Raw genomic sequence first — 25,690 nt, forward strand, 5'->3', positions numbered from 1 at the left:
TTCCCTGAGTCAGCGGCCAGGTGTGCAGCTGGCTGCTCCACGGGGGAGTCAGGCCCCAAGTCCAGGCCTTCCTACCCTGGCTCCTGGGAGCCGAACCCCAGCCAGGCCCTGCAGGCTCAGCTAGGCTAGTTGAGGCTGTGCCCACTGACCTGGGCCACGGCCCTTCCTGCCTTAAGCACCCTGCCTCTGGGCTCCTGGTGCCCCACTTGTACTGTGTGACCACGCCAGCCCTTCAGACCCCAGGTCAGGACACAGGCTTGATTCTCTCGCAGAGCCTGTCCTGCTCCCCACAGCCCCTGTGCTGACCCCCACCTCTTGATGTGGAGGTGAAGCACCTCTCTAGTCAGGCCTTTGACTCTCTCCCCACATTGCCACTGGTCCTCCATAGCCCTGCCCAGGCTGTCTCGCGCCTCCCCTCACTCTCACGCCTTCTTCAGAGGCTGCCCAGCCTAGCAGGGAGAGTCAAGGACTAGGGACGAGGACCAGGAGGGACGAGGACCAGGGAGGGCAGGGCTGGGAGTGGCTGACCCTGAGGGCGCCTGGGGCAGGGGCGTGAGAGTAGGGGTAGAAAGCACAGCGTTCATGCTGCTGCTCTGAGCAGAGAAAGTGTCTTTCCAAAGGAAAGCTTTAAAGACTCAAAAGCAATCAGATAGAAGGGCCGTCACCAGGAGCATGTCATGAGGTGACACTTGCATCGTCTGCCGAGGTGAGGATGATACCGGCTGTGGAGGCACAGACATGGGAGGGATCCTGCAGCCAGTCCCAGTCCAGCAGCACAGCAGGGGAGCAATACTTTCCGGGCTTTGGGGACTGTGCCCAGCGTGGCCGAGCAGCTGTGCCTAATGAGGAAGGGGTCCCAGAGGACACGGCCCCCTGGGGACCCAGGACACCAGTGGAGACAGCAGTGGGTGGGCAAGGCCCTGCACCATCCTGCACTCCCCAAGTCTGCCGTGAGGCCTGAGAATGTCACCGCTCCTCAGTTATTTAGAGGGAACCAGACTGAAATGCCCAACCTCAGGATCATAGGCAACAGACACAGGCTACCGAACACCTGGAGCCTCACCAGGATGGTCCACGATGGGGTCTGCCCACTCATTCCCTGGCCCTGGGGACATGGCCAGGATCACACTGCCCACATGCCCAACCTTGCCAGGCTCTCCTTCCAGCAGGGTGGAGAAGAGGGGACCCTGAAGTAGCAAGGAGGTGCCTTTCAGAGAGGAGCTACATCTCCTGGGTTGTGGGGACCCAGAGGCTGAAATCTTCAAACTCAGGAACTGGGGGACACAACCTGAGCCCTTGGGGAGGCACTGCTGGCATCTGCCCTGAGCTCCCCCGCTCCCCCTCACCCCCAGCCTGCGGCCTCTCCACCTCTCCGAGGAGGCCTGGGAGACCACATGGGCGCCTGCTAGGAAGCAGAGCCCAGGGAGGAGGGCGGCTTCAGGGGACAAGCAGCAGAGGACCAAGTGGATGCGTAACCCCTCTGGGAGGACGTGTTGGGGAGCTGGGAAGGGACCCAGCAGAGTAGGCAGCACAGTGGGCATAGGGGACCCCCAGAGCCCAACCTCTGCGGAAAGGGCGGGGCAGAGGGCAAGAGGTGGAACACAGTCGGAGGAGGACCAAGCCGGAGGGAGGGAGAGACTGTGGGAGGTGAAGCCCAGAGGCCCTTCTGTGGGCACCCTGAGCTAAGAGGGGGGTGGACAAACCAGTGGTGGCTGGAAAGGGGCAGAGGTCAGGAGGGGTTTCATTCTGTCTGTAAACCCCATGGGAGACCAGCGTGAGGCCGTGGGGGGGTGGGGCAGCACCTGTCCTTGCTGCCAAGGGACTGGGGGCACACGGTGTTTCCAGAGACGCAGTCCAAAGTGCCCAGATCCGTTTCGCAAACCACCTGCCAACAGATGCCCCCCACCTCACAGGCCGGCGGGCCTACCAGACCCGGCCAGAAGGGTGCAGCGCTGCCCCACGCTCTCTGGGACTCCAGCCACATGGCCCTGCCACCCACACCCCCCACCCCTACTCCTCCGTCAGGCTGTTCTCCCCACTCAGCCCGGCCTTTCCTCTGAAGCGAAAACTCATAAAAAATTAAACCCTGGGTTCCTTGCTCACAGTGACCTCCGAGGCCCCTGGCATTTCTGAGAGCCTCTGGGAGGCCCTCAACTTCAAAACCAAGTTCTTAGTTCCTGGCGGAGACAGCGGCATGCTCATCGATCGGCACCTTTCTGAGTAGGCGCCCGCCATGAGGAGCTGGGTCCGAGCTCCCTGACCTGACGGGCCACTGCAGCCCAACCCTGTGGTCTTATTCAGAAAACTCCCAGTCCACAAACAGCCACTTTCCAGGGACAGTGGGAGACCACGACACACCCTTGGCAGAAGACACTTGCACGACCCTCTCCAGCACACCTCGGATCCCGGCTCGCCCATGCACAGTTGGGTGGCACAGCCGGTGGCACAGCCAGGCGGCTCCACCTGCTCTTGGCCCACCCTCTCCGGACTCCAGCTGCCACCTGGCAGGCCCAAGGTCCAGGTGGGCGCCCGTGCCAGTGGTGCCGATGGCCCAGATGCCTGGCCCCTCCCCCTGGGAAGGACTAGACTGGTCAGGCTGCTGCCGTCCAGGCCAAGAAGGACGAGGTTCTTGGGGGCCCTGGCTCGTGCTGCACTAAGTCTTGCCCAGCACACCAACTCGGAAGCGCCCGCCCACCGCAGCCAGACCCAGACGCACAGCGGGAGTGACTCTGAGCCGAGCACACATGGAGGTGCCCGGCAACCAGACTCCGAGCAAGGCAGGGCTTCCAGGGTGGGTGGCTGCCCCACCAAGACAATGGCCTGTGCTGCCCAGGACATGCCACATACCTGGTCTCGCTGAAGGCCCACAGGGCCCCAGAGGAAGTGCACTGCCACCACCAGTCCCCGTCCCCTTGAAGAAGGAAGCAGCCTCGTGGGGTCAGGCAGCCAGGAGGTGGTGAGCCACGTGCAGGTTCAGCCCCAAAGCCTCTTCAGCCCAAGGAGGCCCCCTCCCTGTGAGACTGGTCTTGACCAACATGGCTGAGATAGACCCTGGGGGCAGCAGTGGGGCCTGAGGCTCCAGTATCTTGCCCCGTGGTCACTTTGACATGTGCGGGGAAGGAGGAGGGAGACCAGAGGCAGGAGAGCAGAGGACTCAGGCTGCCTTGGGGAGGAAGCAGCAGGCAGCCCATCCCCTGAGGACCAGGCCCCCGGGGGGCATGCAGCTTCTTTATTTACACCATCTGACCCCAACCTTAAATGCCCCCAGACACAGTTCTGTGAAAAAAATTAACATCCGAACATTGGAAGAAAAAAAGCAGAGAAGAGAAAAGCAAAGGCTGAAGTGACTGCCCATCAAAGGCAGGGTACCCAGCCTCAAAGAAGCTCAAGTTCCAACAGCCCTCTGCTCTTGTCACCAAACTCAGTCTGCGTTCCCAGACAGACGGAGGCCACCCAAAGTCCACTCCCATCTGACCTTGACACTGAGAAGGAAAACCACCTGTGTGATTTCCAGTTGAACTGTGTAAATTCGATGCCGACCAGCCCATGTACGTTCAGCCAGCCAGTGTAGCTGAGCAGTTACCAGCCTGTCATTGCGCAGCGGGGTGACCTCCAGATCACGATGGGGAGCCCAGACGGGGCTGGCTCTGGGGTGCCAGGCCCGCAGCAGAACGGGCTCCCACCCCAGGCCACCAAGACCCTAGCAACAGGATACAGCAGAGGCTGGAGGCTGAGTGAGCACACAGCACAGCGCTCTTGTCTGCTGAGCAGCGTCACTGAGCACGGGCCTGCCCATGGTCTGGGCTCCGAGGCAGGGAGCGAGAAGTCACACAGTGCGAGAGCAAGCAGCAGGCTGGGTGGGAAGGCAACTCCAGGCCTCATTCTCAGAGCCACTTCCCTCTGGAGACCTTGGCCTCCACAGCAGAGGGCCGGGAGTGTGGGTGCTGGCGGGTACCAGAGGCACACCCCAGGGAGAGCCAGGCCTGTCTGTGTCACTGGGCTGCACCATCGGACAAGCAAGGGAAGAAGCCCGACAGGAGGGCTGGGCCCAGGGTGCAGACTGAGGGAGGGCAGACAAGCGGGTAAACGTGGGCGGCAGCCTCCCAGGAGCCCAGTTAGCAGCTGTAATGCAGCGGCGCCCGTATCCCCACGGCCGATGGCAGGGCTTGGCGTCTGGGCAAGCACATGCAGCACATCATCGGTCAGCCCCCAGCTCTGTGTCCATCCATCCTGCTGCCTCGCTACCACTGATTAGTGAGGCCTGTTCTCCCCGTTTATGGTTCTATCGGTTCTGCTGTTCTCACCCCAGAGCACAGGGAGTCAGTACCAGGTGAGGTGCAGTACCTGCATGGTGACGCTGATCTCTCCTGTCCCCACAAGGTGAGGACCCCTGAGGGAGAGGCAACCTCTCCCCACACGTGACACCCATGTGACAAAGGCTGGCAAGCTGTCCAACGCCACCACCCGCCAGTGAATGCCTCCACAGCCTGCCCAAGCCAGAGCAGCAACATAGGAGGGGATGTGGGACTTAATCATTCCCAGTCTCCCCTCCAGCAGCTTCCGGAGAGAGCTGAGAGGCGGGGAGGCCTCGCTCCCCTGTCATTGTGTCACACAGCACCTCCCTCACTAATGCCACTGGCTCCTCAGCCCAGGCTCAGGGGCTCAGAGAGCTGATGCTTGACTTGAGAAATGCCAGCTCTAAGCAGTCCATTTCCTTTTGGCCTTTAAGAGCCTACTAGGACAAAAGTGACCTTCAAAGGCAGGGTTAGCGCTTGCTGAGCTGCTGAGGGCTCCCTGCCTACACAGCAGGGGGCAGTGCTTGGCAAACCCACCTGGGAGGGCAGCCGGGGGCCCCAACTGCCCCTGGCAGGCAATGCCAGGTCCCAGGAGACAGCGGCCCCCAGGTAGGCCTGGGTGTGGAGGCTGGCACAGGGGCAGTTGTCAGAAGGCTCCACACCTAACAAGCCGGCTGCATGGGTCAGGTTCCCTGTGGCCACGCTGGAGAGGCAGGAGCACCACAGGACAGTGAGACTGGGGACAGGCCTAGCTTCTATCTGGTCACCAGCCCTGGCCAGCGTAGGAGGGTGAACCGGGATTCTTCAGAGAAAAGCACAGACACCCTGACATCCTGCAGGCACTCCGTTCAAGTGTCGATGGTGCACCTGCTTATGGCCTGGCTCCCGGGGCTCCCGGTGACAAGGTGAGAAAGGGAGGCTTCTGCCCCGAGGAGCTGGGCAGCTCACATTGTGACAAGGTGGGGCTGCAGCCCAGGAGCAAAGAAGGGTCGGACAAGTGAGGGCGTGGGTCCTGGGACAGACACACGTGCTTGGGCAGGTGGGGACATCTGAGAAGGGGCATCGCTCCAAGGCCCTGGACAAGTGGCAGGCTCAGGCCCCGTGTGCCAGGGAGGACGGCACAAGCAGGACGGCGACATGGGGCAGAGCCTGCCACCAGGACCAGGTGGTGAGCTGCAGCAGGGAGCGCACGCCACACGGCTCACAGAGACACAGTGAAGGCTCCACGTGGGGAGAAACCCCGCCCCCGTGGGCTTTATTTACAGGGCTGGAGAGACGGGCCCACCTGCACCTGTCCCTGAGTCGGGCCAGCCAGGCAGTGAAGACACAGGCCTGCCCAGTGTCTGGGCCCTGGTGTACAGGTGAAGGTCAGCAGCAAAGCTCCAGTCAGAGGGCAGGGAGGCTCAGTGCTTGGCCAGTTCCCTGGCTCCGCCCCCCGAGGGATCTCCCCACTGAGACCCAGCTGTGGGAAAGAAACCTGCGGGGACTCTGAGGCCCACAAAGTGACTTTACTGGCCAGTGGCCTTTGGAAGGAACGGTGCTGGTCAAGGTCACAGGAGAGGGACAGAATGGTTATGGACAGTCAGCAACATTCAGAGGCGAACCAGTCCCAGTCAGGGACAAATTCACAAGTGTCTGGAAAGAGATGTACAAAAATAAAGGCCTGGGCTGACTTCCTGACATTCTTGGAGGAGAGCAGGGGCCTGGCCCACCGCCAGGACAGGCCTGCCTTGCCAGGCATGCCCCACGGCCCCCACCCAGTGAGGGCAAGGAGCTCGTGACCTTGAGGTCTGGGGGTGGGGAGCCGCCGTGCACCTGTCTCCCTCGGGCACACCCCCACGACCTGCCTGGTTCACACAGGCGGTCGGCAGAGCGTCCAGGCACGGGGCAAGTGGGGCTGCTGCCGGCTGATACCTGAGCTAGGCCGTCTGCGGAGAGCAGATTAGAGACAGGAAGTGTGGCTGGGTGAGCGAGCCCAGGTGCAGCGGCTTTCTACACCATTGTGCGCAGGAGCCACCGTGGGGGACTAGACGGCTGCCCCTGCTCACCTCCCTTCAGTGGGACAGGCACTGCTGCCCAGAGAAGGACACTTGGGATTTACCGCCCACCTTCGAGTAGCTGGGCCTCGGCCTCCCTTGCTGGGCCCTAGGTAGCCCTGAGCTCGGAGCAGAAAGGAGCCGGAGCCTGAACAAACCCAGGCCAGGGCTGGAGGCCAAGGAGAACCCGTCCTCAGGATGCTTGGGAGCACATGCCCATCACTACTGCATGAGAGACCCTCCGCAGCGTCTCCATTCACTGCCCAACAGCTCCCTGGACCACTGTCACCCCTTGGTGACAAGTGTGGTCTACCTAGCCCCACAGCCTCAGCCAAGCCCCATCCCACCATCACCCTCATTGGAGACAGGGACACGCAGGCAGAGGAGAGAGGCGGTGACACCACTGAGCCCCGGCTCGAGTGGGTCTCAGCCCAGCCCTCCACCAGACAAGGCTACCACCTCGCACACACAGCTGATGAACTGACCCAAGCCAGGCACCTGCCATGTGCTGGGCCCCACTCCAGGCAGAGGGGATGGCAGTGAGCGAGTTCCAGGGCCAACAGGCAGAGGAGATAACTGTCCTGGAATATTTGCGACGGCTCTGAGCTGCCAGGGCCTCTCTCCCACCTCGGACACGTGCCAAACCTCCACTCCACGAGGCCACCTGCCTCCCTTACACAGCCATCACCGCGCCCGCCCCACGGGAGTGGGTGTGCCACCCGTCCCTCCAGGGCCTCCTCCTCACGGCCCCTAATGGGCTGGCATCACCCAGCGCACCATAACCTGGACATGCTCACCCCCAGGCCGGGCTGACGGCGCACAGCCAGAGTGGGCCTGGGCGTGCCCTGCACTCATGCCCATGGAGAGGTCTTCCCAGCAGTCCTGGAGACAGTCTACACACTCACTCAGAGAGGTAGCTTCACCCTGCCCACAGGCGTGGCGACTCCAGCAAGCACCCACACACAGGGGCTGGCCAGACACAGTCAGTTCCGTGGGTGCTTCCCATGCAGCCGGGGCTCCCTGGACGCGGCCCCACGCATTGGACAGCAGAACCTGTGACTGAATGCTCTCTCGGCAATGGCCCGTTGTTACAGCGAGTCACAGAGCCGGGAGTTCAGAGGAGACCGCACCCTGACGGGACGCACGGCGAGAGCCACCAGGGGCTGAGCCCCACCGTGTCCCCCCAAGGCTTGCTCGCTGACGTCCCCATGTGCTGCCATCTCTCCCTGACCCCATGCTCAGAGCAGGGGCACCCTCTGCACACTGAGCCCACCCCAACTGGCCAGATGGCCTGCTTACTCCCAGGGCCTCCGTCTTAGGAGCCTCGCTTGGTTCTCAGGCACGAACTAATGCGACAGAGTCAGCTGTCGGACAACTGTCTCTTCCTTTTGTTGAGGCAGAGTTCACGTGAAGTACAACTGGCCATCCTAGCCACTTCAGAATGCACAGTGCTGTGGTCTCACAGCCGCAAGGCTGTCCAACACCAACACGAGCTCAAGTAGACTCTCCTCACCCCAGAGAGGACTCCGTCCCAGTCACCCCGTTGCCCCTCCTCGGCCCGCAGACCACCGATCTGCTTCAGGGCCAGGGGTGGCCTGCTGTGGACGCTGGTGTTGCCGGAACCCACTGTGCCGCGGCCCTTGGAGCGGCGTCTCCCACAGCACGCTGTGCAGCCCAGCTGTGAGTGCCACCCCCCACCGCATCCTGGGTTCAGACCCTTGTCAGTTGTGGGGTCTGCAGACTGGTGTCTCCTTTTCTGGGCAGTGTCCTCTGATACGTTTCAATGCTTGAGCTCAGCACAGCCCCACCGGTTCACCTTCTGCTGCTTGTGCCCCTGCTGTGACAGGGCAGAGGTCACTTCTTAACCCGCAGTCACAGAGACCCCACACCAAGACCACAGGAGTTCTACAGCTCAGCTCTCAAGTTCGAGCCTCTGGTCCCCGAGGTGCTCTCTGGACAAGGTTACGGGAGGAAGCCCAGAGCGTTCGGGTGAGGCTGTCTCAGTGCCACAGAATCAGCAGAAGTGTCCAGCGCCTCTTGTGCTCTTTGAGTAGCTTGAGAAGGGTCGGGGTGAACCCCTCTCTTAAGCGTAAGGTGGACTCACCCAGAACCCTGGGGCTCTCGGTGTCGAGCACGTCCCACTGCTGGTCACTCCCTTCGGGTCCAGGCAGGTTCCCCGCTCCTGTGGAGGGGTCCCGGCACTCTGTGCTTCTTGGGACTTGTCCATCCCATCTGAGTTCTCTCTGGAGTAGGCCACACAATAGGGCATGGCCTTTTCTCGTAGCCACCCCTCCTTGTGCTCTGTGAGGTCATTGCCGTGCGCCCCCCCACACCAGAGCTCACAACACGGGGCTCTTCTCCTGACACCAGCAGCCTCAACGACAGTCGATCAGCCTCGCCCACCTTTTCGAAGAACCAGCGTCTCGTGTGTTCTCTCCCTCCTGGCACTCAGTTCCCCTCTCGCCTGCCTGTAGCGCTGCGATCTCCTCCCTGACCGGCTTCTGAGGAGGCTGCTCCTTCTCCAGCCCATGATGGCTGGCAGTCGGTGGCTGACCAGTCCTCCTTTCTTCCTCGTGGGGTGCCGACAGTGCAGGGGCCCTTCGGAGCCGTTTACAGCCACCCCGCAGCCACTGTGCTGTGTGTCCACTCTTGCTTGTCCCAAGGTATCACACTGTCTCCTGCATTTCTATTTAGACTTATCAAGGAGTATGTAGTTTAATTTTCACATAGTCACGAGCTTTCCAAATCTCCTTTGATGCTGCTTTCTAGTCTCATCTCACTGGAAGAACAAACTACATGACTCTGAACCTTTCAAAGGGGATGTGCTCTGTGGCCCTGCGTGTGGCCTACTCCAGAGAAAGTGCCCAGGGCGCTGGACCAGATGGACACACTGCTGCACAGTGGTGCGTCCAAAGGGTGTGTCCCTGCCTGAACTTGATCCTGGAATGGGACGAGAACGCCACCTCAAGAGCATCCCACACGGACTTGGGGAGAGGATGCACAGGAAGGGCCCACTGAGGCCCTCCACCCCATCAGGCAGCCCTGAGCCCGCACGGTGGGGGGAGGGGGAGGTGGCACGGCAGAAAGAAGACACAGGCAGAAAGAAGACACACTCGAGACACACTCGCAGGGCAGCAGGTGCAAGTCTGGCCTCACTGCGTGCTGGCCACTCACTGAGGACCCCTCCCTGTGCTGATGCCAGGGCTGCGCACTGATGCCAGGGCTGCACACTGGGCAAAGAAGTCTGACTGAGAGGGGTCCCCCTCAGGACAGGTGGGAGAGGACCCGGAGCGCCAGCACGGAAGGAGAGGCAGCGGGGGGCTGAGGCCAGGCCCCACAGAACCTGGGCCTTTCTCCACAAGTCACCCCCCCAGGGCCCCGCCTGCCCACATGCCCCCCCCCCCCCCCGCTGCCGTCTTCCAGGAGCAGCCTGCTCAGCAATCCCAAAGGCGCGCAGCACTAGCTGCAGTAGGAGGCAGGCCGGTGACAAAGAAAAGTGCTTCTCTGCACACAAATCCTTCACAGAAAACAGGCTCCAAAGTGGCCATCTGTCTGGGAGATTAGCATCCGGAAGCTGCACACCCACAGGCGAGGGGCCGGCTCCACCGAGCTCTGCTCGCCACAGAGGCAGAGAAAGCCCATTTAAATGGTAATGCTGCGAACTGCTTAGGAAGCGCTTTTCAGAAAGAACATGCCAACTTCATCTCCACTTCCGGGCCACACGGTGACTAAGGGCTGGGCCTGGGTGGGCTGGACTCCCCTCCCACCCACACTCCCCCCACCCCACCCCCGCCCCATGCAGCCTCCTCTGACCCTGCAGGGCGAGGGGAGCGGGAGCTGGACCTGCAGAGGCCCAGTCACTGAGGGGAAGAGGAAAGTGAGCCAGGACGGGGTCAGCCCATGGTATTCTACTTCAGGCACCCCCTCAGAGAACACTGGCAGGCCAGCAGCCCCTCCCCAGGTCTCTCCCTGTTCCCGCAGCTCACACGGAACTCTCCCCCATTGGTCTCCTCTACGCCTCCCCCCGGGTCTCCTCCCAGAGATGCCCCTGCAGAGCAACTGCCACCACCCTGTTATATTCAGACCCAATCGTTCCCCCGAACCTCAGCTTCCTTCCATCCCAGCTCTCCTGGAACACGTCACTCACGGTCCCCATCAGAAGGGGCACAGCCCCACCCAGTCCCAGGGGAGCACCCAACACCTAGGAGGAGTTGTCGGAAAACAAACTGAACAGAGAGCTAGGAGGCCACAGCCTACTGGGGTTGGGGCAGGCAATGCGCCTCAGCTCTGGCCTTTCACTGTGAGCTGAAAGTGTCGGGGCTAGACCAGACCGTGCCGACAGATCTGTGGACACGGGGACCCTCAGCACCAGGAGGGACAGAGAACGGACTTGGAACACCCAGCGGAAGCCATGGCCACGGCCAGGGTGCAGTGATGCCCCTAGGAGGAGCACTGAGACGCCAGGCCAGTGTACTGATGAAGCGCCGCCGAGCGCCCTGCCCCTGCCACACTCACCGCACTGCCCATGCACAGGCCCAGACACTGGGAAGGCCCTGGAGAGCAGAGCCACCCTGCGGCCGCACAAGCAGGCACCAGCCCTCTGCCTGCTCCTGCACGACACAGGCATCCTGACTGTGAGACTCGGCAAAGGGGCTACCACCCTGTCGTCAGCCTCCCGGTTCACCGTGGCGCCCCAAAACCCCATGTACTCAGAACTGCACAGAAGGCCACCCAGGGTCACGTGAACACACAACCCGGGAAGTCATGGGGAAGATGTTTAAGACTCGAAGGGAAGGACCTGGCTGGGGGACGCCAGGACCCCATGCACAGGGGCAGTCACTACAGGGGGCGGGCGGCACAGCCGAGCTGTGAGGCAGGGTGGGGGCGTCCTGGCAGGCTGCAAGGACACAGGGCCCGGGGTCTGGGCTTGAGGGTCGCCCTGGGGGCTCACTGGGCGGAGCCCAGGTGGGGCATGCCTGCTGCCCCAGACTGTGGCCGTGGGTCAAATGTTCCATGCACACAACACAAAATCACTGAAGAGGAAAATGTGGGAGAGTGTTTTAGCGACTTAGGAAAGATGCAGTCCTTTCTGCATTCACACGAAAACAAAACAGACACAGTAGAAAAAGGACTGATGTATTCAAGTACATAAAAACAAAAAAGTGATGTGTGGAATGGAGGGAAACCATCCAAGAGAAAGTGATGGTTCCAGACAAAGGGCTGGTTCCCTTCAGCTACTAAAAGCTCCTGTGCATTAACTATGAGACAGAAAAGTGGGCAAAGGTGTCAACGGGCTGACAGACGGCCCAGCCCAGAGCGGGGGATCTGACTGGCCGACAAACACAGGAAGGCGGTGGGCGTGGCCGGGGCTGCCCTTGCACTGGCCGGGAAACCCGTTCTTCCTCAAGCCAGACACACTCTGGGATGAGCAGCAGCTCCGAGCAAGCACACACTCGTGGGTGGCCCCGTCCCCCGGCAGGCCTGGCCAGCACACTCCAGCCAGCTCTCCTCAGGACGGGCACCACCACATGCTCCCCCGGTGCGCATGGGCCGCCAGAGTGTGCAGAGCCCTGGACCAGCACTGGGGCGCGGAGCACAGCACCAATGGAGCCTCTCCAGTCTGGCACCTGGGGCTCCATGGCCGTAGACCCACTGCTGCTGTGGGTCTTTCCTTTTCAGGCCAAGACTAAGTTCTAGACCCAACAAGAGCCCCGACAGGGGCCATCCCCAGTGGGGCGAGGGATGACTGGGAGGCCACACGGGGTCCCCCGCGTCTAAGGACCTGCACGTGCACTTAGGACCAGTGTCCCCAACTGCACACCAAGGTCTCAGACCTTTCCTAGATATGAACGTCACCTCGGGAAGGTCCTGTTTAGGAACAAACACCACTGACACCCTCTTCCCATCTAAAGGACTCCCCAAACAAGATCCAAGGCCAGGCTGCAGTGCCCAGCTGGAAGGGCGTGAACCTGAGGGCCCAGCCTGATGCCTGCTCAGTGCTGCCTTCCAGCAGAGACACAGGGCCCTGCCCAGGAGGGGCTGGCACAGCTGCTGCCTGCTTCCTCCACATCCTGCTGCCGAGATTTTGACAAACTCACCAAGATGAGCCCTGGTCTGTGGGGCTGTCCAGCCGCCAAAACGAACCAAACCCAAAGCAGGACGCAGGGAAAGACACCCTAGGGGAAGGCTCAGAGCAGCAGGGGGTGCAGCCTGGCCTCACTCGGGCCTCTCCCCCAAACCGACCAAGTCCCAGTAACGTGGTGATGAAAGACCGGAGCTGCAGGGTCCCTCTAATTGAGTGATTCCAGGCAAATTGGTGAGTCACTGATGAAGAATTGGACACAAACAGGAAATCCAGAGACAGGTCGCCCCACCACGGGCTCTGCCTGCACCTCCACTCAGGGGAGGGGCCCCCACCACCGCTCTGCTCTTCCCTGCAGAAGCAAAGGGGTAGAGGGATGGGGGAGGTCACAGGCCGGGGTGCAGGAGGGAGCTTCGGAGGACACGACGTCAGACTTCCGGTCAAGACAGAGGCGCAGGCAGACACAGCTTCATCTCCTCAGACGGCCCCCTCAAAACTGCAACTAAGATGCAGAACCACCACCACCCACAACTGCCAGAAACCGAGCCAAATGGAAGTCTGACAACTACAAATTACAGAAACCACATCCATCCAGATCGGGAGGAGGGGTGCAGACACAGAACAGAGTGGTCCCACACCTTCAGGTGGTGGACAAAAATTCAGAAGGCGTTGGGGAAGGAGGAGTCCCAGCCCCACACCGGGCCCCACCCCAAGGGTCCCAGAGCCAGGAGGATGGATCCCCACTCCTAGCTGCAAACACCAGTGGGGACTGAGTTGGTAGAAGAAACTTCTGGAGCCCCAAGCAGTTCTTCTTAAAGAAGCAGCACACACTTACTCAGACTCACTCCCTCTGAGCTCAAGCACCGGGATAGCGGCTTGAGTCACAGTGGAATACAGGGAGAAACTGGGGTGCCTGGCATCAAGGCAGAAGCTGGGGAACAGCTTTCTCCCGGACAGAAAGGCAGGCAGAGCCACAGAACCAAAGACTCCATCAACCTGGCTGACGCGGCCCACCGCTACCTCAGCCCCACACTGGAGATCCCCTAAGACTCTGCCTCACCCAACTACAGGCCCACCCAAGCTGTTAACTGTGGCTTTCCCAGATGAATGGCTGGTCTGGGGTCACACTGCACAACTTCCTAAATCCTTTCAAACAAGCAGCAGCTAAGGGGCCCTGGGCCCGGCACTGGCAGCAGCCGGCCTAGGTTCCCAGCTTGGCTTCGCCTGGGAACCTCCAAGCCCAGCACAAGTAGCAGCCATGTCGATGGCTCTACAGCTCAGGCAGGGTGGCCCTGGGCAAAACATAGGTTGGGGCTGACCTTGGCCTGCACCACAAGGGAAACCCAGGGCCAGTGCACCCAGTGGGCAGCCACAGACCACAACAGAGCACCACCACCCTGTCCCTGCACAGATGACCCTCCACAGATGGCAGAGATTGGTGGTCAGTGGTCACAGCAAGTCCTTGCAGCTGACTAGCCTGGGTAAACCCCTCCATTGACCTGCCAACGGCAATGAAGGCTCAACAACAAGAGAAGGGTATACTCAGCCCACACAAAGGGCGCACCTCAAGAGTCCAACCTGGGTGATAGGGGAGGCTGTGCCACTGGACCCTACAGGACACCTACTACATTAGGCCATACTACCAAGACACGAAGTCGAAGCAGCTCTACCTAATACACAGAAACAAACACAGGGAGGTGGCCAAAATGAGCAGACAAATATGGTCCAAGTGAGAGAACAGATCAAATCTCCAGAAAGAGAACTAAATGAAATGGAGGTAAGTTATCTATCAGATGAGAGTTCAAAACACTGGTTATAAGGATGCTAAAGGAACTTAGTGAGGACTTCAGCAGCATAAAAAAGACCCAATCAGAAACAAAGGATACACTAATTGAAATAAAGAACAATTTACAGGGAAACAACAGTATAGTGGGTCAAGCCAAGATTAAGATCAATGATTTATAAGATAAGGAAGCAAAAACAAAACACCACCACCACCACCAACAACAACAAAACCCAATCAGAACAAGAAGAAGAAAAAAGAATCCAAAAAAATGAGGACAGTGTAGGCAGTCTCTGGGACAACTTCAAGCAATCCAATGTGGGCATCATACAGGTGCCAGAGGGAGAAGAGAAAGAACAAGAAATTGGAAATCCCCAATTGAAACAAGAAGTGAAAGAAAACTTCCATAATTTGGTAAAGGAAATAGACATGCAAAGCCAGGAAGCACAGAGAGCCCCAAACAAGTTGGACCCAAAGAGGCTCACTCTGAGACACATCATAATTTAAATGACAAAGGTCAAAGAGAAGGAGAGAATCTTAAAGGCAGCAAGAGAAAAGCAAGCAGTTACCTACAACAGAGTTTTCTTAAGACTATCAGCTGATTTCTCAAAAGAAATTTTTCAGGCAAGAAGGGGCTGGAAAGAAGTATTTGAAGTGGTGAAAAGCAGGAACCTACAGCCAAGATTACTCTATCCAGCAAAGTCGTCATTTAGAATCAAAGCGCATAAAAAAATTTTTTCCCAGACAAGAAAAAAATAAAGGAGCTCATCACCATCAAACCATTATTATATAAAATGTTAGAGGCTTATTTAAGACAAATAAGATTACCAAAACTATGAACAATAAAGTGGCAATAAATACATATCTATCAACAATTGAATCTAAACAACAAACTAAGCAAACAACAACAGAGACAGAATCGTGGATATGGAGAGAGTTTTGATGGTTGCCAGATGGCAGGGACGTGTGGGAGAATGGGTGAAGAGGTGAGGGGATTAATAAGTACAAATGGGGAGTAATCAAATAGCCATGGGGATGTAAAGTACAGTGTAGGAAACAGACCAGCCAAAGAATTTATACATATGACCCATGGACATGAACAATGGTATGGGGATTGCCTCAGGGAGTGGGGGGGTTGCTGGGTGGAGGGGCAAAAGGTAGAAGACTGGGACAACTATAACAGCATAATCAAGCTATAATTAAGATTTTAAAAGACAAAAATAAAGTAAACTAAAATGAAGAGAAAAATGTCAGTTTGGGTTTGAGAAGAGGAGGGAGGGCCCTGACTAAAAGCCTGGAGGTGGTGGAGGAGCCCCTGGCTCCGCCTCCAGGCACCAGGGAGCGGAGCCCACAGGTTTCTAGGAAGGGCCATCCATGCCCACCTGGGCTCCCAACAAGCCCCAGCTACAGACTGAAAGGCACGCACGCACACACATGCGCACGCACGGCCAGCCCGGCTCACTCAGCGCCTGCGCCTCGTCAATACCCCCCACAACTCTCTGCTGACTTCCTCTGTGCTGCAGAGATAAGTAATGTCTCCAGTCTTGGCTACGTCCCAGCCGCCGACATCCGGGCACCGTCTATTTACAGTATAAAATCTTGTTTTGGGTTTGCAGGAGAGACAGCTGCCCACCTCTGTGCACTAACCAGCGCTGCCCAGGGGCCAGGCTGGGCTGGCCTGGGGACAGCAGAGGACATGTGAGATGGGAGTGTCTAGAAATGCCCCAGACCTGGCTCAGAGGGGCGCCCCCATGTCTGAACCCCCAGCCTGCTGCTTGACAGTCTAGGGGCACGAGCTACAGGCTCTGCAGTGACCCAGCTCCTGGGGGTCTGCGGTGACCACATCATCACCCCAACGGAACTGGCGGCTGACTGCGAGGAATCCCCACAGAGTGCTGTGAGCACTGAGTGCACTGACGTCTCCGCCCAGGGGCTGTGGGCCCCACACAGAGGGCTGCTCCCACACTTCACCTGCAGCCACACAGAGCCTATGCCCATCCGGGGGACTCTGTGTTCAGTAACCACCTGCCGTGGGAGGGAAAGTAAAGCGCACCCCGGGTGGCAGATGAGCTGCTGGGGACGGGCACATGCGCCGTCCACAGAAGTCAGAGAGGAGGCCCCACCGCCCCTTGTCTACGGAGGAAACGGGGTAGGGGTGGAACCGACAAAGCCTTGCTGAGAGTCTGAGTTCCAGTTCTCTCCTGAGAGCCTGTGAGAGGACCGGTCAGCTCTTGGGCAGGAATCGGAGATTTCTAGGACTGTCCCAGTCAGGCATCTGTGAGCAGCAGAACCTGCCTTCTACAGGCTGCCTTCTGGCTCCAACTGGCCCAGCAGAGAGCTGGGCAGGGCTGCTCTACCCACACTGGACAGCTGGGGCTCTCTCTCCCAGCCCCTCCTGGGCAGGTCCTGGCCCAGGCGTGGGCACTGTCTGTGGTGCTGGCTGCTGGCTGCTCACCAGGAGACTCCCCAGAACCACAGTTGACCTGAGTGCACACAGGAAGCAGGTGGGAGGCTAAGGCCTAGACTCTCCCTGGCCTACACTGTCAGAACCTCATCGTGGCAGCTCATTCCAGTTTATCACCATTCTAAGTGCTTGTTCTGGCCCAGGAGGTAAGTGAAAGGGTGTGGTGAGGGGCCTCCACCCACCACAAAACCTCAGGGATTACGGGGGCCTGGTCCGTCTGGGCTGAGTAGCAGGAGCCCACGGCATCTCGCCCCAGCTCACCTTCCCTTCTCCAGACACGTCTGACAAACTTCACCATTTATATAACAACTCGGTGGTTAATAGAGCCTCATCTGCACATGTCAGAGAAGGAGCAGAAGCACGACATCAACCACTCTGCCATCAGCAGAAGGAGGGACTCAGTGCACGTGCCCCTGTGTGATAGCGGGGGCAGAGACGAGGGTGGAGGGCAAGGAGGAGGGAAGAAAGAAACCAAGCTGCATGGAGACACTGGCTTCCCGAACCTGTGTGACACAGGTGGGGCTCTCCACCTGCCAGGTCCTGTCACCAGACTGCAGCCACGAGAGGGGTGCTGGGCAGAGCCGCCCCCCGCTCCCCCCCGCCTCTAGGCAGCCGGTCCAAGCTCTGGGACTTGGGCGTCTCTCTGGAGCCTGAGCCACAGGCAGCAGGGCCCTCAGACCAGGCCACAAAGGGGGTTGTTGTTGAGAAAGGGGAATGAGCACAGGAGAAGGTAGGAGACGGGCAGACTCCCTACCCAGAGACCCCTGCAGCATGGCACGACACGACGCAGCAAAGCCCACCGTGGAGTCCCTCAGCATCCCCAGGCAGGCTGTCATGGATGGCACCTGACTCCAGAAACACATGGTACAGAGCACAGGACCGGGGACTCCGTGCCCCGAGTCCTGATCACAAGCTCTAAAAGGACCCCCCAGCGTGAGAGAGAGAGAGACCCCCAGGAAGCAGGCAGAGAACCGAATGTGCAGCCAGCATCCGAGAGCCCCGTGAAGGTGCATGGCATGCCTGCAGCTGTGCTGGCCGCCACGGCTCCAGTCAGGGGGGCAACAACCTTGGCTCTGGAACTGAAGGCTCAGCAGGCGGCCTCTGCCGTCAAAGCCTTCCCGGCTTGATTTCTAAACCCGCGGAAGCCAGGCCAGACAGGATGAAAGTGGGTGACAGTGAGCTCCTGGAGTAGCTCCAGGCCTCGCTTGGCCAGGCTGGGGGCATATTCTGGGGAGTGGTCCCATGTGACACCAAACTTTTGAGCAGTGTCCGCTGCCAGGAGTCACACAGTGCTTCTACCAAGCTCCCCTGCAGCTTGCTCTCTGGTTTAAATGAACTGGCTCCTTAAATGCTTACCCTGGAAGCATGGCTGCTGCATATACTGACGTGTGTCACTCTGACACCCCAACACCTTTGCTGTGGGAGACGGCTCAGCCAAGTCCCACTTAATCAATCGCCTGAGGCCAGGCCTGCTCCAGCTCATCGGCCGCCCATTCTTGCTGCCACAGGAGGTGCACAGGGCAGGCACTGCCCCCCAAGCCCTGAGGGCTGTGCAGTCTCCAAACCACAGCCCCGGACTCTGCCTGAGGGCAGGGACAGAGGCTCCCCACTTCCTGATATTGACAGCAGCGGGGAGTCACACGTGGCTCGTCCGGAGCTGAAGACAGGGCCCCTGCCAGAGCCCCCTACTCTCCCTGCGTCTGGCTGGGTGCCTGGGCGCAGGAGGACTCAACTGGTTTTCCAAGAGCCATCTGGAAGTGAGAAACTGGCTCTGCCACCGATGGCCGGGACAGCCCCCGGCCCTGGGACTGCAGCACACACAGGGATGGAAGGCCCCTCGCCAGGGCCCAGGGAGCTTCCCTCGTAGTGAGGGAGCCGTTCAGGACAAACGAGGCCCTGGTGCTGCGTGCCGTGAGGAGGGCCCAGTGGCGAGAGCCCACATGCATGGTTACAGAAGGCTGTGCCACCAACACCAGCCAGCACCAAAGGGCTGGCAGGACCAGCGGGGAAAAGCACACGGAGGAAGGAGGTGCAGAGCGGACCATGGTGGGCAGTCGTGAACTCAGAGGCTTGCCTTCTCCACTCCCTGTGGCTGCCCTAGGGAAGAAGGCACAAGGGCAGCAGCAGGTCTGGCCCAGGCTGCACAGGGCCAAGGCCAAGGCCCAGGCCAGGTGGCGGTGTGGGGTGACACAGAGCGGCCCTGCAGAGCAGTACCCGCGTGGTCCTGAGGCTACACTCCAGGCCACACTCTGGGAAAGGAGGGCATCCCCACAGGCATCAGTCACCTGACAAGCTGAGGCCCCTTCCTCTCTCCCCATGATCTGCTAGCTCCACCTGCTAGGTCACACCATGGCATCAGCCTGTCCCTCCCCCAAGTCTCAGCAGGCCCAGGGCCTCCCAGCCCTCTGCTGTGAGAAGCCCAGCCGGTGAAGACCCAGACAAGCCAGTGCTCCTCCTCACCTGCACTCCAGGACCCAGCTTGGGCCTGCCTCCAGGTCAAGGCCAGCCACACAGGTGGGATGTGGCTGGCCAGCCTTTCTCTGCCCCTTTCTCTCTGCCCTGACCCCCTCTGCAGGCCACCTCTGAACTCTAAGAAGGAGAACAGGAAGAGGAAGAGGATAACAGGAAGAGCCCTCCCAGCCTCCTCCCAGGAGTCCATGGGGCTGCTTGGGGGCCTGCCTGGGGCACACCCCACAGCTCTCCAGACCTGTGCTCTCTGGCATCAGCTGCCAGAAGAAAACGTGTGCCCTGCCCCCATCCATGCACCTGTCGCTCTGTCTGTCCTTTCCTCCCACCCTAGAGGGGCTGGTTTGCTGGACCACCACAGGGGTGGCACTCATCCTATCCCCCCAAAGGCTCCTGCAGGCCCTGCCCCATGACAGCCCCTCCAAGATGCTGCAGAGCTCGCTCCGGATCGGGCTCCAGAGAAACAAGAGGGTTTCGCAGACCCCAGATTGCAACCCTGGAAAGTGCACCCACACCCCAGGTCCTGTGTCACCTCCAGGGCAGGAGCTGCCAGCCACGCTCCTGAGGTGGGGACACTGGAGCTGCCAGGCGGCCTGTCCAAGGACACACGGGCTCTGCCCTCCCACAGCTCGCAGACCCAGGTCTGTGACCCTGCGCCTGCCAGGGAGGGTGATAACGGACAGAAAGGGGGTTGTCAGAAATGCCAAGGTCTCCGCTGCCACGCAGACCTGGAGCCAACAGCCCGGGGATGGTGTCTGGGCCCCGGTCACTGGTGACTGAGGTCCTCAGGGTGCAACCATCAGGAAACACCCAGAGGCCTGCGTGCCCCAGGGCCCCAGGACCACTCTGAGGTACCCTGTATGACCTACCTGGTGCAGAGGGGACAAGCTGACCCCAACCAGGTGCTCAGAAGTACCTATTTCTGAAGTACTGACCAAAAAAAAATCCCACACGGACCATTTTAAAACGAGGGCTAACACTGGAGAATTTCATCATGTACAACGTAACTGTGTTTCTAACTGTGTTTCTATGGACCACTCGGGGGCCCTACCAAAGCAGTTCTGGAGGCCCACGTCCGCCGGAGGCTGGCATCCGCCACAGCCCCCTCTCCAGGCCCCAGAGCCGCATCCCGGCGTGATTGGAGTTTCAGGCCTGCATTGTGACAGAAGCGGGCAAGGTGCAATTACAGGAAGAGCGCGCTCCCACGGGCCGCCCGGTCCCTGCCACTCAGCGCTCAAAATGTGCGCAGATGTTCCCTCAGAGCTCGGGGGGAGACGGGCGGCTTCCAAACGACACTCTTTTAGTTTAAAACTTCATTTAAAACGGAAAGTTATTTAAGCGGAATTCACACAGTGTTTTCCCCTTTGTTTTACTTGCTGTGGGGCATTCGCTCTCAAAGGCAGCTTCTGCCTACTTTGATTTTCCATTCTTAGGCGCACATCTGTGTGTGGGTCTGAAAGCCTTTTGTCTGAGCCCAGAACTGGGAGCTGGAGCTGGGAGCCTAGAGCCCAGGATGAGCCTGAACAAAGCTCCTCCGTGAGCACTCACTCGATCGCCAGCAAGCCCTCTAGAGGGACCCCGTGGTCGGCAGGTGGGGCTTTAGTCCGGCCACGCCACGGGTCCCTGGACCCACCGCCCCACCCGAGCCTCCCAGAGGGCAAGCTGACGTCCGGGCCCCTCACGGCCCGTGCCTCCTTGACCATACTCAAAGACGCTGCTCCAAGCTCTGGCCAGAGCCACAGCAGGCTGGCAGGCATCAGGTGGATGGACAACGGCCCCACACCTCTGTGTCCTCTTCTGCCTGCAGGCACGACCCCTCCGCTCAGCCACCTGCCAGGCCTGTGCTAGTGCACTGCACTGGGCGCATAAAAGGACGCTGTGACCGCGCACTGCGAGCGACGCTCGAGGCCCCGCCTTGGGTCCCACAGTGGGGAGGGGAGTCCAGGAGCCAGGGGCGTCAGAACACATGAGGACAAGGGGCCTGGGCTACCTGGCGGCCTCAGCCATGCTGCCCCCGACCCTGCACAGGAGGAGCCCAGCCCGTTCCACAGCGCGCCTCTAGTACCTGGGAGCTAGCAGGCTGCCTGCTGGGGCAGTGCGGCCTAGGCAGTCCCAGGGCTTCTCTGTTTCTGTAGCACCCACAGAACGTGCTCCAGTAACACACATCTTTACACTCGCTGATTGAATGTTGCCAATAGAAGCGCTACCTCGGGCCATCTGCTAGATGTGTGGTTTAGGAATTAAAACTCACATCTCACAGGGCTCCCTCACTGTCCCCCCGCGCACACTCGGGGGCTCCCTGTGTTAAGTGTTAGCAGTACCTTCTGCTCCGTGGCCCCAGTCCGGGCAACGACAAAGGAGACAAGCAGGTCATTGAAGTCTGGGCCAGCAGGACAGGGAGGGTCACAAGGCCACACCACTCCAGGTCCAAGAGGCGGTCCCCCCGGGGTTCCAAAGCAACAGAAATTTCTGCACAGTAAACTAAAACTCCTCCTCAAGCTCCCATTCCCTGACCCCGCACAAGGCGTCCACGCCCACCGCGGCCCAGAAAGCAGTGCCTCGAACAGTCCTGAAAGCTCCGTCAGCCGCCAGACAGAGCCTCCCTCGGGAGCTGCCTCCGAGCCGGGGGCTGCGTCTGCCAGAGCTCTGTTTCCCCAACACCGCCACACCAAGGCTGTTGTGACGCAGACGTTGAGATGTTCTCGGCCCCGCGTTCTGGAGAGAGGTGCCAGTGGGAGCATGTGCTGCAGAAAGGGAGGGTGGGAGCGGCCTCAAACCACGTCCCCTGGAAGTGCACGGCTCTGACCCACAGGGAGGCAGCAGAGGTCTCCACCGGGCTGGAGTGTGAACAAGCACGGCCAGGTGTGTGGGAAGGCCTTCCCTTGTCCACCCAACACAGTGACGGGCACGGCAGGGGTGCCTGGCCCAGCAGGGACACGCCACGGAGCACAGCCCCCCAGACATGCTTGCAGACATGCTTGCAGACATGCTTGCAGACATGCGAGGTGCAAGACACGCTATGAGACAGACGTGCACGCTCCCCACTAGGGCCTCACCAGGGTGGGGGGTGGCTGGACAAGAGCTGACCCCAGGGCCACCCCTGACCACAGGTCCCCTGAAGGTAGGGACCACAGCACGTCTACAGGGCCAGAACCCAACAGACGGCTCCGCAGGCACTGCCGGCTGGGCGTTTTCATGGCGACTCTGCCCCATGACCTGGTTAGCAGCCACTCTCCCTGTGGGGTGCAGGCACTGGGCAGCGAGAGGATGCGCCCAGGAGTGGCACTGACTGCATCGCTCTCCACCCCACTGGCAGCGCCAAGGGAGAAGGCAGTGTGAGAGGAGACTGCACCCACCATCGCGCAGCTAGCACCCCCACCTGGGGCTGGCATTTTGGGGGCACCATTTGCGAAGCTCATCAGCAGACCGGACTGTCTGCTTTTCAAGGTAAATGCCTCTGTGCATGAAGGGACCAGAAATGAGACCAGCCACGGGGACCACCGGCACCAGAGTGCGAGGACCTGCGTGAGACTCTCGGGGGGAGGGTGGCTCTGAGAAGCTGGACAATGGCTGTGTGTCGCCTCCCTGGGCGGCCTGGGAGCTCCGGCAAGGCAGCTCCCTCCTGCTCCACCTCAGGATGAGCCGGGCCTACCAGTGGCGGGGCAACAGGGACACACCCCTGCAGACAGATGGCCAGAGATGCTCGGACACATGCTCAGACAACCGCTGAGAAGCCAGTCTGGGGAAGAACCCTGCTGTTCCATGTGGCTGCCCCAGTGGGTGAGACTAGAGGGACAGAACTGCCACCTGCTGATGTCACACATCAACTAAAATGGGGGGGAAAGGCTGTCCGTTGTTTTAACTTTTCATTAAACAATTAAACAAGACACAGGAAAGATACAAACATATCACTGCACCTAAACAGCCTTGGCACAGGCAGAATGGAAGAGAGGAGGTCAGCAGGACTGACTCGAGTGACCAAGGGGCACTGGCCTTGCCTCCTGAGCCCCGGGGCAGCCCCGCCTCTCCCGGAGCTGAGAGGGGTGGAAGCTGGAGCCCAGACAAGGGTCTCCTCTGTGCACAGAGCAATCGCCAAGGGGGGCACCAGGGGACCTCCAGGGGCGGGAAGACTCAGCCCTGACGGGTGCAGGCTGCACAGGTGTGCACCTGCGCTGGAACTCAGAGCTGTCCAAGTAAGGCCTGTCCACACATGGCACTCCTGCCTCCCAGGCCTCAAAACAGCTCAGGTCGCACCTTCCAGCTGTTGGATCGCTGTCACGTAAGAGCTGGCTGCTGCCCAGACCCACAGCACTGGTGCTGGTGCTGGTGCATATCAAGGCAGCAGCCCACCTGGGAGAGCAAGGGCCGCCCTGGGGCACTGAGAGCAGCACCCCGTCCAGGCCAGTCCTGGCCTTGGACAATGAAGAAACGGAGTCACCTACAGTCCCAGCCAAAAAGGACAGGACAGAGCCCCACACAGACACACAGACTGCAGCACTCTGTGTCCATAGGGTGTCCCTGCTCTGTCTCCAGTGCTCGTCCAGAGCGGGACTGGCTGTCCCCTGGCCCTCCCATCCTAGGACACTGTCCACCTGTCACGCCCTGGCCACAGGGGTAAGCACATAAGACGAGGCAATGGTCAAGACAAGGCATCTCCGGAACCTATGTTGGCACAGAGGCTCCAGGCCCCAGCAGCCACTGGCCGCTGCAGTGGGAGCCTACAGGCGAGTGAGGCCTGGCAGGGGCGGGTACAGAGGTGGAGGGTGCTGGTCCACCCCAGCCTCTGTGGGTGAGCCGACTCCCCTGCCACCCCCTAGTGAATGCACTCTGTGTTTGCTCACAACAGTGGCGGTTAGGCTTCCTTCCCTACAACCAAACCCTGCTCCCTGCTCCCTGCGCAGCTGCGAGTTTCCTGGGCTCGAGGGAGCCAGGCCCCCCTCCCAGGACGCACCCTGGGAGAGGCTTTACTCACAGGGCGGCAGCCTGAGCTGAATGACAGCGGCATCCGGTGCTCAGTGCTAGGGAGCTGGTCTGGAGGCAATTAAGCCTCTTTCAGAGAGGGTTTGGCAGGAGGTGCTGAATCGATACATTCCCTCCAGTCCCGCGTCCCTGCAGGTGAGGAATCAATCAGGCCAGTGCTCCCAATCTGTTCCTGCTGAGCCGAGAAGCAAAGCTGTTTACCATTCAGGCCCAGAAATAAATAAATGAAGCCACCAATTAGTCGGCACCCTTTGTTTCTCTGGCAAAAGCTTTTAGTCCCTCTGAGAAAGCCAGGCCCCTGCCTGGCTCTCCATTAAGGCACAGATGGGTGTCGGGGGGCCGAACTCACTCTCGTGACCAGGGCAGGGGGGGTGGGGAACAGCGTGGCCCAGAGACTACAGAACTCAGAGGCAACCGGCAGCCATAGGCCCCTTCTCCTAGCTGGGCACACAACACCGTCCAGAGCCTGGGAGAGGGTGCCCCCCTCCCCGCTGCCTGGACAGACACTGCGGGAGCCCCAGGCCCCGCCTCTCAGGGCGGCACCCCGCAGGCTCTCCACAGACGCTGCTGCTGCTGCTGCTGCTGCTGCTGCTGCTGCTGCTGCGCTGGCTGGCGGGGGCAGCCTTGTCTCTGGGCACATGCTCGCTGCCTCCTCCAGTGGCTGGCTCCAGCTCTGTGTCAAAATGGGGGACTAGCTCTCAGGCCAAAGGAATTGTGTGGCCACCAGCTGTGTACACACCAGTCCCCACCAGGGTAGTCACTAAAAGAGACCCTGTGCCAGTCACCTCACCCAAAAAGCCATTAGAAACCAGGTGAAACTCCTCAACTGGAACCAGTGAGGATGAGCGCCTTGGGAGAAGGGTCTGGGGGCTCTGCTGCCTGTGCTGGGGGCAGCACCCCAGCCAAGACTGTCTGACAGCACCAGGGGTGGCAGCCTGACCCGCCTGGGACGAGGGACAAAGTCAGTGGCAGTGTCTCGTGGGCCTTGCCTGGTGTTTACAAGGAGGAGAGAGGTGGGGGAGAGGCAGTCAGAACCAGGGGGGACCAGCAAGAACACAGACTGGTCAGCAGGGCAAGGCTAGCAGTGGAGCAGCCACCGCTGGGGGGGCCCAAGAGAACCGTAATGTGACGGTGACCACAGGAAAAGGAGCCGAGCACCCCAGGAGCCCTGAGCCCTCCTACAGCCCTAAGAAGGGCCAGGAACACCCGCTTCTCCAGGTAAGGGGGCCAACAGAGAGGTCAAGTGCAATACCAAGGTCTCGTACCTGGTAGACCCCAAAGCCAGCGACAGACCCTGGTCTCAGGCCCCAGAGGTGGGGCCAGGGAGTGGGAGCACAGCCACCTTCTTAGAAAACCCCCAAGTGCTGCAGGCCAGGGCAGGGCCAGCAGGGCGGGGGAACTCAGGTAGGAACCCAGGCAGGAGTGTTGAGGGAGGGAGAGAGACAGACAGACAGACACTCCTTGGAAGGGGACTGGAGGCCCTGTGGAGCCAGAGGAGACAGGGACAGGCTGGTGTGGGCACAGACCCAGCCCCAAGCTCTGAATGTGGGCAGGAGGAGAGGACCCCCCAGACACACCCAGGCC

General features: G+C 60.1%; 1 protein-coding gene across 6 annotated transcripts in view; it reads right to left on the bottom strand.

Moving 5' to 3' along the window:
- MAD1L1 (mitotic arrest deficient 1 like 1) overlaps window positions 1-25,690 on the bottom strand; it is a 171,325-nt gene that overhangs the window by 89,933 nt on the left and 55,702 nt on the right. The window contains exon 1 of one of the 6 annotated variants that reach the window (XM_037137892.2): window positions 19,121-19,255. The exons of the other annotated variants lie outside the window; for them this stretch is intronic. The gene's annotated coding sequence lies outside the window, so the exon portion shown is untranslated. Of the gene's footprint in view, window positions 1-19,120; window positions 19,256-25,690 lie in introns of those variants that run through there. 6 annotated transcript variants of the gene reach the window in all.

The sequence above is a fragment of the Artibeus jamaicensis genome, unplaced genomic scaffold (assembly GCF_021234435.1).
Source record: "Artibeus jamaicensis isolate MK-2021 breed Jamaican fruit bat unplaced genomic scaffold, CSHL_Jam_final scaffold_3151, whole genome shotgun sequence".
NCBI classification, from domain to species: Eukaryota; Metazoa; Chordata; class Mammalia; order Chiroptera; family Phyllostomidae; genus Artibeus; species Artibeus jamaicensis.